General features: G+C 39.4%; 1 protein-coding gene across 1 annotated transcript in view; it reads left to right on the forward strand.

Annotated features, from left to right (window-relative positions):
* Positions 1–2,587: 2,587 nt before the first annotated feature.
* The window catches only part of LOC122814008 (claudin-4-like), a 67,888-nt gene continuing 49,434 nt past the window's right edge, over positions 2,588–21,041 (forward strand). The window contains exon 1 of the mRNA XM_044086591.1: positions 2,588–2,665. The gene's annotated coding sequence lies outside the window, so the exon portion shown is untranslated. The remainder of the gene's footprint in view (positions 2,666–21,041) is intronic.

The raw sequence follows: 21,041 nt of genomic DNA on the forward strand, positions 1-21,041 counted from the left end.
TCCATGTGGTCAGTTATGTATTGTGCATGGTATCTAGCACATCCCATGGAAACACATATGTACTGCTCATGGTATCTTGTACATTCCATGAAGTCAGTTATGTATTGCGCATAGTGTCCAGCACATCCAATGGAAACACATATGTACTGCACATGGTATTCTGTGCATTCCATGAGGTCACTTATGTATTGTGCATAGTATCCAGCACATCCCATGGAAACACATATGTACTGTACATGGTATCAGCTATATTCCATGAAAGCACATATACTTTGTGCAGGCTATTCAGTGTGTCCCATGGAAACACAGCTGTACTGTGCATATTATCAGGTTTATCATGATTCCCATGAAACACATGTACTATATCCATACCATCCTGTGAAAGCATGTATGTACTGTGCATGCCATCCTGTGACTCTTATAACAATTCATGTACTGTACACATCACAGTCAGATATGCATTGTGCTTGGTATCTTACTCATCCCCATGAAAACACACATGCAGTGTATATGGTATTCAGTGCATCCCATGAAAACATATGTACTGTGTATGGTATCCAGTGAATCCAGTAGAAACACATACATATCACACATGCTATCCAGTGCATCCCATGAAAACACATATGTACTATGTATGGTATCCAGTGAATCCAGTAGAAACGCAAATGTAGAAAGCATGGTATTCAATGCATCACATGAAAACTTTTATGTACTGTGCATGGAATCCAGAATATCTCATAATGACACATATTTACTGTGAAGTATATGCAGTGCATTCATTGGAACACATATATACTGTGTATGGTTTTCAATGATCCAAAGAAAATACATATGTACTGTGTATGGTATCCATTCTATTACATAGAAGCTCATATGTCCCATGCTTGGTATTGAATGTATCCCATGAAACCACATACATACTATGGATGGAATCTGGTGCATCCTATGAAAATACATAGGTACTGGAATGTCATTTGGTACATCTTATATAAACACAAATACACTGTGCATACTCTTGAGTGCATCCTATAAAATAACATATGCAGTGTGTACAGTATTCCATGCATCCAGTGAAAACATGTATGTTCTGTGCATAGCATCTAGTGTACTTCATGGAAACAGATATGTACTTTGCATCCAGTGGAAATGCATATCAATGTGCATGCTAGCCATTATATCTCATGCATCCTATGAAACACATAATGTATGGTGTATGAAAACCTGTTCAGTAAAATACAATTTGTCAAGCTTGCAGCTTGAAACCCAATATTCCATATCAGTGATTTATTTCTCTTTTTCTAGAGTTGTGGGAATTTGGAGCTGGAATATTAAACTGGGAGCTAGAATCAATCTCCTCCACATGGGGATTTAAGTGGAGAAGCTCATACAGGACACCATGTTGTTACAGTATTTAATTTTCAGGTTCATCTGATGCCATACTGGGTTTTACATTTTGGTGAAAGTGAACTTGATTGCATTTGCAGTACATCAATCATTAATCATTGTGTAGTAACCATCCTTCATGTACAATAACAGATGACATTGTCAGCAGCGATGTGCACAGCTCCCTGAATCAGGAGTTGACCTTCTCTTTAAATTTTAAGGACACTGGCCTTAAGAGGTACAGGCCATGTCTCTGGGTCCTCACCATTAAAATATACATCAGTACATGCATAAATTAAAATGTTAGCTAAGCAATCACACACACATAACAAATACTAATACAGTGTTACCAAATCAAAATAAAAATCAAATCTATAAATAAAAGTTTTAGTACAACATATAACACTCTTGACCTTCATGCACAATTATATCTTGTTCCAGCTATGACCGAAAGAGTTTCTGCATTAACAATGTCTCATACCTTAACACTATAATCAGAAATACTTTGGTATGATATGGACAGACAGACAGATGCACACCATATAAATGGTAATTTTTGAAGAGTGATATTTGCCAAGCCCAGAAAGCTGTGATCTCTCAGACATTATCAATCATTTGTCAGTGATCTCTATAAGCAAAGTGCAAATATATTCTGCTAATAAAAGCATTTTTTTATATTGATGAACATAACAACATAGAGTATAATTTTAGAACCCCCTAACCAAAATATTTCTGCAGCAAAAAGAAACACATATTAATTAAGAAATTTATAAAACCAAAAATATCAACACTGGAAAAGGGGAAATAGCTACATGAACTCTGATTCTCAGATATAAAAAAAATGTGGTACAAAACAGCAGTAAAGCACATGTTCATATCTAAGATTATGATAAAATCTGTCCTCGTTAACGAAAAAAAAAAAACACATCAGAAATCCACTGTCAGGAGTGAGGGATGTACAGATGTGCAACGGTATTTTTCCCTGACCACTTGCCATGCTTTTCAATGGATATGAAGGAAGCAAAGTCATGATGTGGGAGAGAGATCAAGAGTTCCTTTCTGAACATGACTCTGTATTGACAAATAACTCCCTGAATCAGGATGGTGACATCAACAAAGGGAGGGGAAGGAGCTGGCTAGTGATATAAAACATGCAGGTGGAAATGCAGCAATATATACATTTATGTGAGAGAAATGTGGAACAGTGAAAGAGAACTTCTTAAGGAACTACAGAGCAATCGCTGTTCCTCAGCTGTTCTGAACTCTCGTTGCAACTACCAAGGTAATACAATTAATTTTATTAGCTTGCTGCAGAAGGATTTGTTCTCCAGAAGTTGGATTTTAATTCTTCATAATAAGATTCATATTTACTCACAAGAAGACAAGTCTTTGACATGTTTATAAGTTGTTTTTTTTCTTCTTTATTATTATATTTTGTTTAACTAGTTTTGTTACCTTTTCAGTTATTGTGATGTATGCTTTTTTAGTGCAATATATTAATTTTCCATACTAGTATCTGCATAGCCTATAGTGTTGCTGACAATGGCTCAGCAATGATAGACTTAACCTTTGATTCCTGGAAATGACATATTGTGGGTTCTGTTCCCATGCCAGCCACTTGCTATAACATTATGGCCCTGACTTTAATACAGCGAACTGTCTCTTTTTGCTTGTGACACCCCAGTTATTCTTTGATGGGCTGTCGCATTGTTAAATGAGTGCCTTCATGAGCTCTAGGTAACACTCTAATAACAATCACAATAAGATGGGCGTACAAGTGCTGTAGTCAGCTCTTGTGATGATTTCTCTCAGTGTAAGTTTGATGACAGCAGCTCCAGTTACATAACATGGGCTTTACAATTAACAGTGGGACATTGGGATTGATAAATGGGCAATGGGTATTAACCACTGCCAAAATAACATTGTGCTAGCTGTACCAACTTACCACCTGATTCAGGCAGATGTTCTAACTACTTTGGCACACATCTTTGTGGTGTTATTTATTAAGAGGTCAATACAGAGGAAATCCTTTCACTTTGAGTCAATCCAAAACATAGCTACATGGTTCCTCATAGGAACAATGAATAGTCAATAAAGTTTCCCAATTTACGTATCGTTCACTGCCTCTCCATTGGGTGTTTAATCACCACTTCATTTAGTTCTCTGAAATTTAACTCCATGTAGAACATGAGACCCCATTACCTGAAGAACCCATGTAGAACATGGGGCCCCATTTCCTGAAGAATCCTTGAAGATACATCTTTTTTCCTCTGTTTCCCCACTCAGAGACAGGAGGAAATATATATGTTTCACCTGACAATGCCCAGCATGCCCACATTTACTGCACTGGCTATATGAATATCTTCGGTTTGTTGAGTAACAGAATGCTTTCACACCGAGGGATTTGGGCTGACTCTAAAACTGTACCTGTTCTGGAAAGCATCAGAAATCCTTTGCCTTATACTAACAATTAACTAACTATGGCTCACTCACAGAGGGCAGTATACATTGTGTCAGGTTTTGTAGTTACTTTGTTACTTAGTGTGTTTTTTGTGGTTGTAGTAAACTGTCAGTATGCATACAGCTTTAACTGAACAGACGTTTTGTTTTTGAAAAGTACTACAGAAACAAAACATATTATTCTTACTATTTGTTCAGAGAGGATACATTTTTTTATATCGTCATAGCTTTAATGACATGATTTTCTGTGAGTAGAATCATTCTTAAATGCAAGATTTATTCAACAAAGCTAGAGTCCTTAAAGCAAATTGCTGAAAATATCCATTTTGTGTGTGTGTGTGTGTGTGTGTGTGTGTGTGTGTGTGTGTGTGTGTGTGTGTGTGTGTGTGTGTGTGTGTGTGTGTGTGTGTGTAGGAGAGTGCTCATTTACTAGGATCAATTGGGTAAACATTGTCTTGGAGAATCAGAATATTGTGTTTGTGTGTCATTTTATTTTTATGCACAGTGCAAATATAAACCTGAACTTTGATCTTTTTTTTAATCCCATGATATTTTTATTATAATTCATAAATTTGCTTGGACCCCTTACTGCAGTAAATAATAAACTGCTTTCAGTTTACTTTGTTAAATACAACAAAGGTTTGATATTATGTTTATCTATTGTGTTCTTTACCTTTGTCTTGTTATATATATATTGTTATAATCTGGAATAGATTGCCCCTACATGTCAAGCAGAGTTCTTCTTTGGGCCTCTTCAAAAGGAACCTTGACGATTGGATGGGAGAAAGGAAATTCACCCCAGGGATCACTTCAGTTGCCCTGTTAGACAGGGGTCCAGGGAAGTAAATAGTGTGGGAAGAAATAGCCAGGGAATTGTTATATGGCTAGGCTTCTATAGGTCCTAGGACTGATAACCTAGTACCAGCCTATGAACCTATATTATTCCATTCAATAAACTGTCTTGAACATTATCTGTAATTTTAAAAGCTAGAACATTTTGTGGTAGATGAAACATAATAATTCAGCACTTACAGTGTGGAGGGCTACAGTAAATATAATTATTTCATATTAAGTCAAATATGAGCTCACCATTTTTCTTAAAAGCATAACTTAGACCTGATGTGATTCTCTTCGTGGGTACCTTAAAATATAAGAAAATAAAAAAGGATGCCTTGGAAGATGAGAAATGCTGAAACGGTCTGATTTGCCATGACCTAAATTGAGAATGAAAACTGGTGAGTAGTGATGAGTGGATTACCCTGTAAACAAATATAAATAAATAAATCAAATAAATAAAGCTAGGTATATCATCAGATTTGCACTGACATCTCAGAATAAGATCAGACCTAAAACTGTCACATATTTAGATACCTGAAGTGTGGCATTTCTCACTAAATTTGGTATTTAACAGGACAGTCCAGACTCAGAACAAATGCAAATGATTTTCATGTTATCATCTTTGGCTTTCGGTGATGGCCAAAGTTGATGTGAGGCCCTGATCTCATGCACAGAATGGGGAAAAGGGTATTGATACCAATGTAGCTGTCAGTCAAAATTGTGACTCATAATATTTCACTTAATTGTGATGTTTTTTGTTATAGTCTCATAATTTGATGTGAGATTTAGACAACGTTTATTAGACTTCTGTTTCTTCAAAAATGTAGGACATTAGTCTTTTTTTACTGTTCTTTAACCCAGTACACTACACTGCCCTAATTATGTTTGCCTTGTAAAGGTATAGACAAACGAATACCCTAAATTCAGACTTCAGCTTAGACACAATTTGATCTGTGCAGTATTTTACTATATCAGGGATAATGTGATAAACAATTACACTAGTGTTCTCTGTAATGTGTGACAACTTGGTGGTCTGATGATGTCATTCAGCCTTATGTCTTGCCTCATAGTTCACATAACGGACACAGACATCTCATGATAGATTCTGTCATTCACTGATGCCTATTTTTATATGATGTCATTCAGCCTTATGTCTTGCCTCATAGATCACATAATGGACACAGACATCTCATGATAGATTCTGTCATTCACTGATGCCTATTTTTATATGATGTCATTCAGCCTTATGTCTTGCCTCATAGTTCACATAACGGACAGAGACATCTCATGATAGATTCTGTCACTCACTGACGCCTATTTTTATCCAAATCATCTTGTATTTCTGCAATGATGATTCTTCTTCCTCTCTTCAAGTTCATGTACATGCTTTTAAAGGTATTCACTGTTTTAAAACTTGTTACTTCACAGAATTCAGCTGCAGTTTTGTTACAAAAATGATAACATGATCAACTAGAATCTTGTTGTAAATGATTTATTTCTGATATTATAACAACTAATGATGCATAACTGTGGAAAGTTATAGCAACTGCATAAATTATAAAGTACAGATAAATGCATACCACACTTGTGTATGCTTGTGACTGTCCCCCACACACACATAACACACATACATGTTCACACATGCTCCTGCACACACACACACACACACACACACACACACACACACACACACACACACACACACACACACACACGCACACACGCACACACGCACACACAAACACACACACACACGCACACATGCACACACACATGCACATATATGCTTGCACACACACACTTACACACATGCATACGCATATGCACATGCAAACATGCACATGTTCACACACACACACACACACACACACACACACACACACACACACACACACACACACACACACACACACACACACACACACAAACACACTCATTACCTTTTCTTCCAGAAGTTACAATGGGATCTGTAAACTATTACATATTTTAGGGCTCAGTTTGTCTACTCTAAAACAAAACTGGGATGATTCAGTGTTCTCTGTTCAACCATTCCTCCTGTCTGGTGGAAACCTGTTGTGAAAGTACCTGCCTGTTAAGCCTTACTTATATAAAAGGTAATGGGCTGGTTCATGGCTAAGAGAAATATTTATTGTACAAACAGCAGCAGCTGGGTATTTTACAGGACTCCATTTTGGCCCCATGTGTGTCACTAACTGGAGTACAGTGTGCATGTCTGTCATAATTTGGTGGGTTTCTGCTTTCTCCATTAACTCTAGGACATATAGTTCCTTATTAGAAGCAATATTATGTATAAAAACAAAAGCAAAAGCAAAAAACTATATAAAATGCTTACATGGGCACAAGTACTCTCACACATGAACACACGGTGCATTCATAGGAGCACACATGCTCACACGCATTTACACAGACTGACATGTTTGCACATGTGCACCATCACACACATGCATGAATTCAGACTGACACATGCCTATGTACACACATAAACATTCACATGTGTACACTTACAGAGACAGACGTATGCAATCTAGAGAAAAGGTAGTAAGAGAAAATAAGGGAGGGTAACCCTACCTGCTGTTAGAGGGTGACCCTACCTGCTGTTAGAGGGTGACCCTACCTGCTGTTAGAAGTACAAATCTGAAAATAAGAAGCAGAGTAGATAGAATGGAGTGCAAAGAGGTGGGGACCCCTAAAAGGAAAGCAAACTCATTTATTGAAGTTTTTCATGCATGGAAGTAAAAAAATCTAGATGAAAACAATGTAGGTCTTTCTACTGGGTGAAATACATTTTTCAAAAGAACATTTAGTTACAAAAAGGAGAGATACAACCCAAGCTCTGTAAAAACTGGGAGTAGGTTGCTGGGTAGGCAATGCAACTTGAGTTCTGAATTGCTTCCAAACCAGAAGACACAACTTGGTAAACCCAGAGAACCAGATCTGAGCTCTGTAGACATGAATACCTTCACACCAAGGCAGAGAGAGCAGTGGAAGAGATTCTACCATAACACCAAGACAGAGAGAGCAGTGGAAGAGATTCTACCATAACACCAAGACAGAGAGAGCAGTGGAAGGGTTTAGTTCAAAAAACTCCAGCTTTACTCTGTCGCATATTGCCTACTCAGAGGCAATCTCTGCCTAACATACAAAGCTATGTCAAACCCAGAGCTGTTGGACATGCTCCACTTAAAGAAATCCCAATCCCTCCGAGCTACACGCTCTAGGGCCCTAAACCTTGTCACCACAATAAACAGAACATGCTGGAGGGATAGATTCCTGTCCCAGAGACTTCCCATACTCTGGAATAAACTACCTATCTATATCAAACAAAGCTCCTCATTAGCACTCTTCAAGATGATTGGATGGGAACTAGGAAATTCACCCTGGGGATCACTTCTGTGGCTCTGCTTGACAGGGCACAGAAAAATAATTTTCTTGGGTGGCAAAAGCCAGGGTACCATTTGGCTAGGCTTATATAGGCCCGAGGGCCAATAGCCTAGTACCTACCTATGAACCTATGAGCGAAAGCAGAGAGAGCAGTGTAAGAGTTTCTAGCTGCACACCAATGCATGGAGAGCAGTGGAAGAGTTTCTACCTTCAGACCAAGGCAGAGAGCAGTGGAAGAGTTTCCCTTACTCCCAAGGTGCACTGACTCCAGAATTGATTACATTTAAGGCAGGAGGATAGGGGCGAAATGCTCCCTATGCATGGGGAAGGGTACATTTCTCACTTAATTAATTTCTTGTGAAATATTTTGGATTTGGAGTTTGAATCCGCAGATGCTTGGTTCATATAGGTAGCTGTTATTGAATACCTGCTGTGAATTCACAAAGTTCTACTTCCGTTTCCCTGTCCCAGAACATCTCATTTTGTAAATGACGATCTCTCAGAATCTGTACTTTTTTTGTAGCTGTTTACCACAAGTCCTCCATTAAGTCAATATCCTCAATGATGTGGGGTCTCCAGAACTGCTTGTCTTTATCTGGATGTTGTTTCCCTAGATGACTGTTGCATAAATCTGGGCATGGCTTCACCAGCTGCCTATTTGCATTACTCTGTTTCTGGGTCTAGCCTCAATATCTGTATGTTTGCATTGGTCTGGGTGTGGCCTCAACAGCTATCTGTTTGCATAAATCTTGGTGTGGCCTCACCATCTGTCTATTTGCATTGCCCTTTGGTGATTTTACTCTGGCATTTAGCTCAGACGAGTATGTCTATGAGCTGCCTCCTGTGGTACAGGGTTTAATTTACTCAGTCCTCATTTTTCTACTGTGTGACCTTGAACAAATCATTTAACCAGAGAGTGCTTTAGGACAACTGGGAACTTGGGTTAGGCTTAATAATGGTCTCCTTAAATTATAGCTAGTGACTACCTATGAACCTATGAAATAACACAGTGTTCTTCAACCACCGGTCTGCAGACATGGTCTATTCCATCAAAAATTTCAGCCAGTCTGTGTATTGCTGCTCATATGCCTGGATCTTGTAGTGCAATGGAGCAGGACAGCCTGAGCAGCCAAGTGCTCTGGATTGTGCAGAACATTGCACATTTAACATCAACTTAGCCGACTATTCCTCTGTTCCACTTTGAACAATGCTGGCTCCACTTTGCAATGCTTGATTGGCTCGTATAACACATTGTGGTATACCAGTCAATCTAAGGCAAAGGGAGCTATTGAGGGTGCAGACAATTTGGCCAATCACATGCTGCTACTAGTTTTCATGCCACTACAATACTTCAAAAAAGGTATTGCAGGGCACAGAGGGTTAGAGAGATAATCATTTTAATTTTGAAGAGGGTTGTTATGGTTTTTCATCATGTTTTTCTTATCCAGACCTAAGGATACCAGCAGGACTACAGGATACAGTGTCAGGGACTGGGCAACAAAATGCAGAACAGCTGCTGTAATGCATTTGGGTACAGTGACCCTCAGATCAGAAATCAGAAATGGGTGTTTGGATGTCAGTTGCTACATGCTGCAAAAGCCCGGACCAAAACTAAGGAATTACTCTTGCATCACAATTATAGACATCTCTGAAACCTTACCAAGAAACAAACAAATATTGACAAAAAGTCATTCTTTAACTCTGCTCAACTCAATAGCAAATCCAACCCTCAGAAATTCTGGTCAACCGTTAAAAAAATTATCCCCTCTAGATACAGCTACCCTGCTTAGTAAATACTTCATTGATACTATTCAATCACTCTTACCAACAAATGGTAACACTACTCCTCAACACACCCCTCCCAACCTATCTAACAACAATCCCTTCTCTTTACAGCCTGTTCCAACTTCCTACATCTGATCTCTTCTTCTTAAGCTCAATCCCTGCTCTCCTTCCACTGAAAATCTACCCCCTACTTTCCTCAAACTAGCTGCTGACTCTATACCTTACCCAGTGTCTATATTAATCAACAGGTCCATTCATGAATCCACTGTACCTACCCTTTTGGAAGTCATTTTTCACTATTCCCCTACACAAAGGGGGAAACCCCACAGACCCATCAAACTATCATCCCATAGCCATCCTATCCCCCCTCTCCAAAATACTTGAAAAATGCATCCACTCAAAACTGCTAAAATACCTACTCCAACAAAATCTTCTCACATCTACCCAGCACGGCTTCCGTCCCCACCACAGCACAACTACAGCCCTCCTGTCCTTTAGCCATACCATTGCTGAGACTCTAGATAACAACAAACTTATCTCCTGCCTCTTCCTAGACCTTTCCAAAGCTTTTGATACTGTCTCCCATCCCCTGCTGCTATCTAAACCTGCTAGTCTCAATTTATTTGCTTCCACCCTTACCTGGTTCTCCAGTTACCTATCCTGCAGGAAGAAGTCTGTCAAATGGCTCTCTTCCTCTTCTCCATTCTTATCTGTCCCAACAGGAGTACCCCAAGGCTCCATCCTGGGTCCCCTCCTCTTTAACATCTTCACTAAAGACCTGCACACATCATGTAAACAATCTTCCCTCATCCAATATGCAGGCGATTCTACCCTCATCTCCATCTCCGACAAGAATTCTGAGCTCCATACTCTCACTCAACAAACCTTCTCATCTACTGAACAGTGGCTTATTGAACGCCTGCTCATCCCCAACCCCCCAAAAAACAAGCTCTTATTAGTTCTCTCCCATTCACTTACTCATCACAAATCTTCCTTTTATATCACTTTCTCAAATAACACAATTATTAGACCTCATGCTTACACTAAACTCTTAGGAGCCATCATTGATGATGAACTCAAATTTGGAAAGGGTAAAACAGAGCAGTGGTGAGCAGTTAGCAGTCAGCAGAAACCATTTATTTTTAAAGTGCTTTTCGTCAGCTTAGTAAGCGGACTTCATCAGAAAAAACACACATTCAATAGTACCTCAAATAAATATAGTTAAACTAATTAACACTCAATTAACCTTAACAAAATATTTAAAGCAGCAACCACTAGTAACCTACAGCAGATTTAAAAAACTATGTTAGAATTATATATGCTATATATTTTACCGTGTTTAGATCAACAATGAAAGTATATTGTTACACTCTATTGTTTCTGCATAAACACAAATTCAGGATCAAGACAAGTAAGTCTTGGTTTAAACACTACCACTTCAAATACCAACATAAAATAATATAAGTAGGAGAACCATTAGTAATAAAATTATGAAAGATCAAAAAACAATAATAAAATGCTCCATGTTCATATAATACAATCACATTTAAAAAATTACACAATTATCACTAAAATACAACCACATCACAGGCACTGGGATGTTTAGAATTGGGTATGTATATAGAGGTCATCTCCTCAGACTGTTTAACTTTAACACGCTCATAATTGAGCAAGTGTCATTTAGCCCAGGGTAACTGTATGCATTTAATTTAACCTGCCATTTCAATTCTAATTCATCCAATTTTAAATTTCTAGGCCCTCCTCTTGGGTCAATTTTTACCTGGTCTATAGCCAGGAATCTAAAACCATGATTTGGATGAGCTACTATATGTTTGGCAAGCGCATTTTGAAGTTTACCCTTCAAAACTACAGAGGCCTCCAAAGCAGACACCCAAGCAATTGCCACCTCAAGACATAAGACATGCGACACATAGTTCTCAAAGTCAGTGTGCTAAACAGTCACAGCCCTTAAGGCCAAGCACAATGCCAGACACACTTGTTATAGGTGACTCCATAGTCAGACACACTGATGTCCCACTCACCAGACTGAACAAGGAAAAGATCACAGTAAGCTGCCTGTCAGGCGCTAGAATCCGCCACATAACACAAGCACTCAGGTCACTCCACAGCAAGTACAAGTATGACTCAGTCATTGTCCATGCCGGTGTGAACGACCTGAGATGTACCTCCCTGGACTACATGAAAAGAGACATAGAGGAGCTCTCAGATTATGTAGCCCAGGCCGGTATGACCCTGACCCTGAGCAGTATCCTACCCTCACCAAGAATGATGCCACAATACAGAGACAAAATGATCAGCTTTAATAATTGGCTTAATTACTGGTGTCATTCTAAGGGGATCCAATGTCTGTCTGCCTGGGATGACATGCTTGACAAGCCACGCTGCTTCACAAGGGACAGCTTGCACCTGTCACCCCTGGGCTTCTGGATATTGGCAAAGGATCTTGCCACCCCCATAGTGTCTTTTTTAGGCAAGGCTCAAATGATAAACCTACCGCCCTAGAAAACAAAAATGGAGGAAAAACTAAGGGTAATACTGCTCAATGCCAGAAGTCTAAACCTCAAGATGCACGCCCTCGAAGCCCTCCTCAGTATGGAGAACATCGATGTCTGTGCTGTGACTGAAACCTGGTTCAAGGCTCCTGAGAGCACCCCAGCACTATCAGGTTATACCTCATATCATGCGTTCCGGCCCCAAAATCCGGACCGAACCACAAAAGGAGGGGGAGTATCCATATTCATAAAGGATACCCACACCTCCAGGTTAGTGGCAATGCACGAAGCATCGGAGACCATCCAGGTGCAATTAACCATAGGTAAAACTGCCCTACAGTTTGTAGCATGCTACAGACCACCTTCTCAAACTCAGGAAACCCACAAAGCCTTCCTGAAGACACTGGAGAGTATGAATGTCTCTCCAAACACCATCATATTGGGTGACTTCAACTACCTAAACATAGACTGGGAACATTACTCAAGCCCCAACACCTAGCCCAAAGGTTCCTGGAGTTCATAAACTCAAATGCTATGGAACAACTAGTCACCATTCCCACAAGAGGAGAAAATATACTAGACCTGATCATCACAAACATGGGGACAAAATGCTCCACACCGAAGTATATCCCTCATTGGTGAGATCAGACCATAAATTAATCTCATTGGAGATCCACAACCCGCCCCACCCCCAGCAAAAGACCACAGTGAAGAACTTCTCAAAAGCAAACTTCACACTTCTTAAGACTGGAGTGGTATCCTTCAAGGCCCCTGAGCCAGTGGAAACCACAACCCACGCTGCTGAAACCCTTACAAATGCCTTCTACGAGCACCTCCAGGAATGTATGGATCAAGCAATCCCTAATAAAATCAAGACTCTTTCCACCAAAGGCAGGCGCCCGGTCTGGTGGACCCCAGCCATAAACAAACTCTACAACAAGAGGAGAAAGCTACTACATGACAGAGCAAAATCTCTAAAAGGGAAGGCATCTCTGATCAATACTAGCAAAAAACTACGATCACTCATAAAATCATCCAAGGCCAACTTTGAGAGAAAAATCACTAATGACACAAAAGACAATCATAAGGCCTTCTTTAGCTATGTTAGAAACCTGGGTGGAAACTCCCAGATATGCTCAGAATTAGTCCAAAATGATAAAAAAATCACTGAACCCACAGACATTGCCAGCATACTGGCAGACAGGTTCAGTGCAAATTTCTCCCCTCCCTCCCCCCAAAAGGAGAAATATCTATCCCACCAGAGTCTAGCCTCCCAAACATCTCAGATGCCCAGGTGAGAGCTGCTCTCTCTCAAGCAAAAAACACAGCATCAATGGGACTGGACGGTGTCCCCGGCTGTGTGCTACACGAACTCAATGAGGAACTAAACCCACACATAAGGCTGCTGTTTAATCTTAGCCTTACTACAGGATACGTACCCAAAGAATGGCGTACGGCAACTGTGGTCCCACTCCACAAAGGCGGTGCTTCTACGGACCCTGGAAATTACCGCCCCATAAGCTTGATGAGCCTTGTCTGCAAAGCTATGGAGAGGATCATAATGGAACTCATAAATAAAGACATTGGGGACCTACAGACACTGGATTCTACCCAATTTGGCTTTGTCAAGGGCAGATCCTGCCTCTTGAACTTGGTCGACTTTCTCGAAACAGTCACTAAGGCCATTGATGAGGGTAAGGCAGTTCACACAGCCTACCTTGACCTAGCAAAAGCATTCGACACAATACCCCACTCGGGCATCATAGAAAAGCTCACCAGCTTAGATGTAAACCCATATGTCACAAGATGGGTTGCAAACTGGCTCAAGGACAGAACACACAGGGTTAGAGTTGCTGGTGCCATGTCAGACTCTAAGCCGGTCACGAGCGGTGTCCCACAGGGCTCAGTCCTGGGCCCCCTCTTGTTCGGCATTTATTTTTCTGAAGTGCAGGCAAACATAGGGGGATTGTGGCTGACAAAATTTGCAGATGACTGCAAACTGGGCACCATAATTGACACTCCATCAGACACAGACAGCCTCCAGAGAGGTCTCATAGAAATGGATAACTGGTGCCAGAGCCATGGCCTTAAGCTAAATGCCAAAAAAATGTATGGTCATACCCTTTGGGAAAAACAAGGTAACCCCTAATTACCACATAGGTGGTAATCCATTAAACACGGAAGAAGTTATCTGGGACCTGGGGACCCAAGTTGACAGTAACCTCTCTTTTGACACTCACATTGCCAAAGTGGTTAGGAAGACCTTCTACATTGCCCACCTGATAATGAAGAGATTCACATCCAGATCAGGAGAGGTCATTGTACCCCTGTACTCTTCACTTATCAGACCAATGATTGAGTACAATGCCCCATTCGGAATGTACCTTACCCGACACCTGCAGCAGTTGGAAAGACCCCAAATGTTCCTCACCAAAAGGATAAAGGGGCTCAAACATATGTCATACAATGCCCGACTGAAGAAACTCCAGCTCTATTCAGTCACATACCGTCTGCTTAGAGGTGATCTGCGCCTGACATACAAGGCCATGTCCAACCCAGAATTAATGGACATGCTCCACCTCAAAAAATCCAAATCCACCAGAGCCACGAGAGCAAGAGACTTAAACCTCAACACGGATATAAATAGGACGTGCTGGAGGGACAGATTCATCACCCAGAGACTCCCTACACTATGGAACAGAATCCCAGTTCATGTGAGGCAGAGCCCCTCACTGACTCTGTTCAAGAGAAATCTTGACGAGCGGATGGGAGATCGTAGGTTTACCCCGGGAATCATCTCTGTGTCACTGCTGGACAGAGGCACAGCAAACTAATGGGTATAGTATTCTCATCCTAAGGGGTGGTGAAAGCCACACACACTCTGGCTAGGCTTATAAATGCCCTAGGGCAGATAGCCTAGTATGAACCTATGAACCTATGAACCTATAAACCTAATAGCATAGAGGTGTTCATAAACCCTTTCATGTAACCTTCTCTCGGTTTTACCAATATAGAATGCTAGGCAGGTTTTACACCTAGCTAAATATACAATAAATGTTGAATTGCAATCCAATCTACTCTTCAGCTTAAATGATATTCCATTCAGATGGATCGAGTTATTCTCTTCCACAAATTTACAATAGTTACATTTCAAACATTTATGCATACCAGGAAGCTTTGTTGTAGTTACATCATGTCTTTCTAATATAGCCTTGATGTTCTTCCCTTTCCTGTATACTACTTTCGGTCCCTCACCAAGTTTATGGTACAACTCTGGGAACGGCTTAAATAGGTCCCAGATTTTTCTTCAAAATAGACAAACACTGGTTACTAGTTGTACTAAATGTAGTTATAAAGTTGACACAGGGAATGTTAGCTAACTGTTGCCTACTAGAGTATAAACTCTCGTTAAGGTTAGCAGAACTGTTTTCCAACAAAACAGTTACTGTTTCCGTATTAAGATGGTTGGATTTATCTCTCAAAAGGGGTAAGTACACTCCGTTGATCCTTTTCTCTGTAACCTCATGTACAAGTGAATCAAGAAAAGGTTCAGGGTACCCCCTGTGGAGAAACGTGTTCTTAATAACAGAACATTCAGTGTAGAAGTCGTTATCCATGCTAACCATTTTAGAAGCTCTTACGAGCTGTCCCTTAACAACAGACCTCTTCTGGTAGAAGGGATGACAGCTGGTACAATGCAGAAATGTATTGGAGTATGTAGATTTTCTATATATATTGGCAATAAATGCGTGCAAAATATAATCTTTTCTTAAACATACATCCAAATAAGCAATGGTGTCACTATTAAATGTGTAAGTAAATTGAAGGAAGTCAGTAGTACTATTAAAATAGTCTGTGACTCGCTGGCTGTCATTTTCACTTCCTTTAAATAGGATGAAAATGTCATCCACAAATCTAGTGTAGAACAAGAAAGTGTCAGAGAACCCGTTGTCCTTAAAGACAAGCTCAGATTCCCAATAGGCCATAACTAGGTTAGCTACACTTCCTCCACAAGGAGAAACTATAGCAACCCCTACTTTTTGTAAGAAAAAATCATTGAGAAAAATAAAATAGTTATTTGGTAGCACTAAATCCATGAGGACCGATACTAAGTCAACTTCCCTAGTGGGTGCATTATGTTTTCTAAGCATTAAATCCACCCATTCTAAAGCTATGTCATGGGGTATGCTAGTATACAAGTCCTTTACGTCTATAGTGAGAAAATTATAACTCTCATCAAATTCCAAAGCATCCATGTTTTTAAGGAATGTCCAAGAGTCTTTACAGATGTAAGACACTTTCACCAGATACTTTTGTAGGATGGCATCCCTAACCCTAGCACAGGAGTAAGTAGGGGACCCTCTGCTATCCACTAAGGGTCTCAATGGTGGGTTCTCAATACTCTTGTGAATTTTAGGGATGCCAAATATGCAAGGGTATCTGGGGTAAAGAGTTATCATATAGTTATAGGTCTTTTGGTCTATGTATCCTTCGATGAATAAATCCTCAATACTGTTCCTAATACTACTGTAAGCCTTGTTCACCTCACTTTGTGTACAATGGACATATGCCTCAGTGTTGAGTAGTTCAATCATCCGGTGCTGGTATTCGGTCATACTAAACACAACCAAACCCCCCACCTTTATCAGGTTTACAGAACCTAAGACCTTGTGATGTAATAAATTGTAACAATTCCTTTTCTTCATTAGATGTATTAACAAAGTAAGTTCTACCATTCCTATGTGGATTGTTAACATATCTCACATCAAGTTCACAACATTTCTTGAACAAATCCAGTACGGGATGTAAAGGAGGATTATAAATGCTGGGTACATAAAACCTATCATTAGGGTTGCCATCAAACACATTTCCTATGAGCACATGAAAATTTTACTTTCTAACAAATGATTTAATGTCTAAAATAGTATCCGTAATATTCCATGGTTTTGAAGGTATAAATGTCAGACCTTTAGATAATAAGTCAACCATATCAATACTAAAATGAGTATTGCTAAAATTATACAGTTTAAAATCTCCTGCATGATTAAAAATAATAGCAGGCAAACCATCAGTAGTAGAGACCTGTACATCAGAAACCCTAAGGTCGAGTAAAGGGTCAACATAATCATCTGTGTCAATGGTTGAATTAGACAAATGCTGGTCAAAAGTCAAGCCCAAAGGTGAACCAGCATCAGTTTGAGATGTTATTTCCTGTAGTTGTTGTAAGTCCAGTTGTCCTTGGGCAAGGGGTACTGATAGTTTTTCTGTTTTGGTCTGGCCCCAGTTATGGGCCTTGCTGAAAATGTTGGTCACGCAGGGTTGTTCTATCAGCTTGAGCACTCCGCAGTCTATGACACCATGGTGTACCTCTTGCACCCTGACCTTGTGGCTCCGAAGGACCAAGATTAGGGCTACTGTTGTTTAACTCATACTCTTCAACTTGGTCACCCATTCCTTGTTGAGGGGCATTTAAAACGTTGTTCTGTTGGAAAAGTTTTTTAGGTTTGACCATTCCCTTAACCCAAACTTGGGCCACTGATGGAATAGGGTAAACAGTGCCCAAGCTATAAGCTTGTATGTCCCTGTCCAGCTTTTTGATTTTATTAGCTTCCAGTTTAGACATATATTGATCAATACTAGTAAACGTACGTTCATATTCATATTTGTATCTACCAAATTTGTAGTGTGTTTGTATACTAGCATCCAGTTCGGTTACATACCGAAATAAATCATTCACCCAAATTGTATAATGCTTAATGATAGTCTCAATAAGTTCAACCCCTTGATGGTCGAACAAACTGATTAAATCCAAATGAAAATCATATCCATTCTCCAGACCAGTTGGGTAAGAAACCCGTCTCAAACCTTTAGGTATCACCTTCTTAATTAAACACTCTTGAAAGTACGTTATCTCAGGTTGTAACTTCTTAGGTTAGACCAAACAAGAGTCAAAAAGCTTCAGTTTATTACTAATTGAATTGTCCTCATTCACACTATTCTGCCCATTTGAATTCAAATTTAATATGCATCTTCTCCAAAGTATAAAAAAGACTAACCAGAAACTAGATTTGCTATATTGTAACAAAACATTTCTAACTCCAAATGCTAGATTCTCCCTTGCTCAATTCACCAGTATCCAAACCATAGCATTAAACAAACTCCAACAAACTTACCATAAAATAGCTAGATTCATAACAACCTCTCCTTACAATACACATCACTGTCTACCTCTCACATCCCTACACTGGATAGAATTCCCCCACACATTGTTACTATCATAACTACAAATGCTACATTTTATTTAGAATTCCCCCACACATTGTTACTATCACAACTACAAATGCTGCATTTTATTTAGAATTCCCCCACACATTGTTACTATCACAACTACAAATGCTACATTTTATTTAGAATTCCCCCACACATTGTTACTATCACAACTACAAATGCTACATTTCATTCTCTACAAACCTTCATCTTGCCCAGCTCTATATTCCCTCATCTCTATCTACACACCTTCTCGCACTCTCCTTACCTCTAATCAATAACTATTACACCCCTACCAACTAAAAAAAGCAGTAGGCAAACTCTTATATAAATACTCCATTGCCCAAAATTGGAACAAACTGCCTCGTGAAAAATATTCCACCATTTACCCAGCCCACTTCAAGGAAAAACTCAAACTCCATCTGCTTAACACCAAAATCTGTCCTTGTAAACCCCCAGCCTAAGCTGTTCTCTCCCTCCTAGGCACACCTTCCCCATTAACGACCCTCCCCTCAAGAAAGTAACCCCTCTACTAGAGGTAGCACATTCTACTGTATACTCATATCTGATCGATCAATCTCTGTGTGTAATTATGTAAATAATCCCTACTCTGTAAACATAAGGTAGACAGAACAAAAATGGTTTGCATTCTTTGTTTTGTATTTGTACTGTTCTTGAATAATTTTCAATATCTTATCATATGTTAATGTAATTGCTACCATTTTATTTCTGTATACTGTTTGTATTGGAGCTTTTCTCTTCGGGTCTCCACTGAAAACAGGCCAAAAGCCCAGCTGGACCAACCCGTTTAACAAATGTCAATAAATAAATGTGTCATTGCAGCAGCATCAGCATGAAAAAATTTATACCCCTTGAATTTATTTTTAATTATTTTATTTTATTTACATTCTGTTAACTAGATTGGCCCTTCTGGGCAGTGCCTGTTTTTAAAGGGGGTCCAGGGAAAATAGAACATTATAATAATTGCATAACTGTTATTAATACATCAGTGTAATTCAGAATAAGCATGATGCACAACATATATTGGTGTTCTAAATAAAACTAATGCAGAACTTATTTGAATCGATCGCATTAGAAAAGTGCTGGGTTAGTTGTAACCTACTAAGCACTTGGTTCTTCAGTGGGCAGCCAAGATTAGCGATGTATTGTTGCTAATAGTCAAAGATTAGTGATGTAGTGATGCTAATAATTCAGTACAGATCATAACTCTCATCCTCTTAGCACAAAAAAGTCCAAATAACAGCCACAGATAGAAGGAAACTTTATTTACCTCTAGCACCTCAGAAAGAATGTCTTCAAGGATTACCACAAGAAATCTGGACAATGGCAAAGTTAATGGTGAGACAAAGGAAAAAAGAAATAGGGGTACATTTTAAACTTAGAAAATTGCTAGAATAATAGGTTCTGCAATGACATGCATTTTCTGAAGGATATGAAGTCTGAAAATGTCTATCATTATTTAGTGACTTCAATCCTTAATGATTTTATGATTTTCCAAAAAAACAACCAAAAAAAAAAAAAAAAACAGTTTTATGAGGAGCAGACCAAAAATATTCTGGACATTCTACAAAAATCTGGACAGTTGAGAGTTATGCTGATGGTGTACCAGACCACCAAACAACCTGAATGAAAACTAAAAGGATCTACTAAAAGGCCTGAGATTTGCTTTGTCACTTAAGTTGAGAGTGGGACGGTCATGGTAGAGCTGTTGCTGGGCTTCTGACTGATGCCTGGAGCTATAACTTTGGATTTTGTGTTCCTGTCTGATTGTCTTCTGTTGAGGGGTTGTGGACTTGTGTTGGACCTGCAGCTGCATTGTTCCCTTAACTGGTCAGAGGTAAGTGGCCAAATGTGTGCACTCTACAGCTCAGACAGGAACAGGGCTTGTCTGTAAAAGTTAAATTGTTAGCATTTGGTTATTTATTTTTTAATCACTTTACTTTCCTTATTTTATTTATGCATTGATCAGTCCCTGATTTTGACTCCAAGTTTATCTCTGTCCCTTTTAATCCTTCCTAAAACTGGAGACTTTTGGAGAAAAGATTAAGAATTAACCTAAATGTCAAATTACAATTAACTTCTGTTATTTCAGAAAATGTATATTAATTCACATTCTCTTATTCTGTCAATGTCTCTAGGTAATAGCAGAAATATTTTGTGTTCTTTATTAATTTTGGATTTGTCCCTGATTTTGCTGAGATTTGTCCAGGCTCCATGGAAATGGTGCATTTTTGTGCAGTGCAAAAATAGGATGTTCCGCATTTTGATTGTTTGTCACACATTGCTTTACTAAGGTCTGTGTTCCACATTGGCCTCTTAAGAGGTTGAGACCACTGAGGACAGCATTGCCCAGGACAATGAGAATAGACTATA

This window comes from Protopterus annectens, chromosome 10.part0 (assembly GCF_019279795.1).
Source record: "Protopterus annectens isolate FY-2018-M chromosome 10.part0, PAN1.0, whole genome shotgun sequence".
Lineage (NCBI taxonomy): Eukaryota > Metazoa > Chordata > Ceratodontiformes > Protopteridae > Protopterus > Protopterus annectens.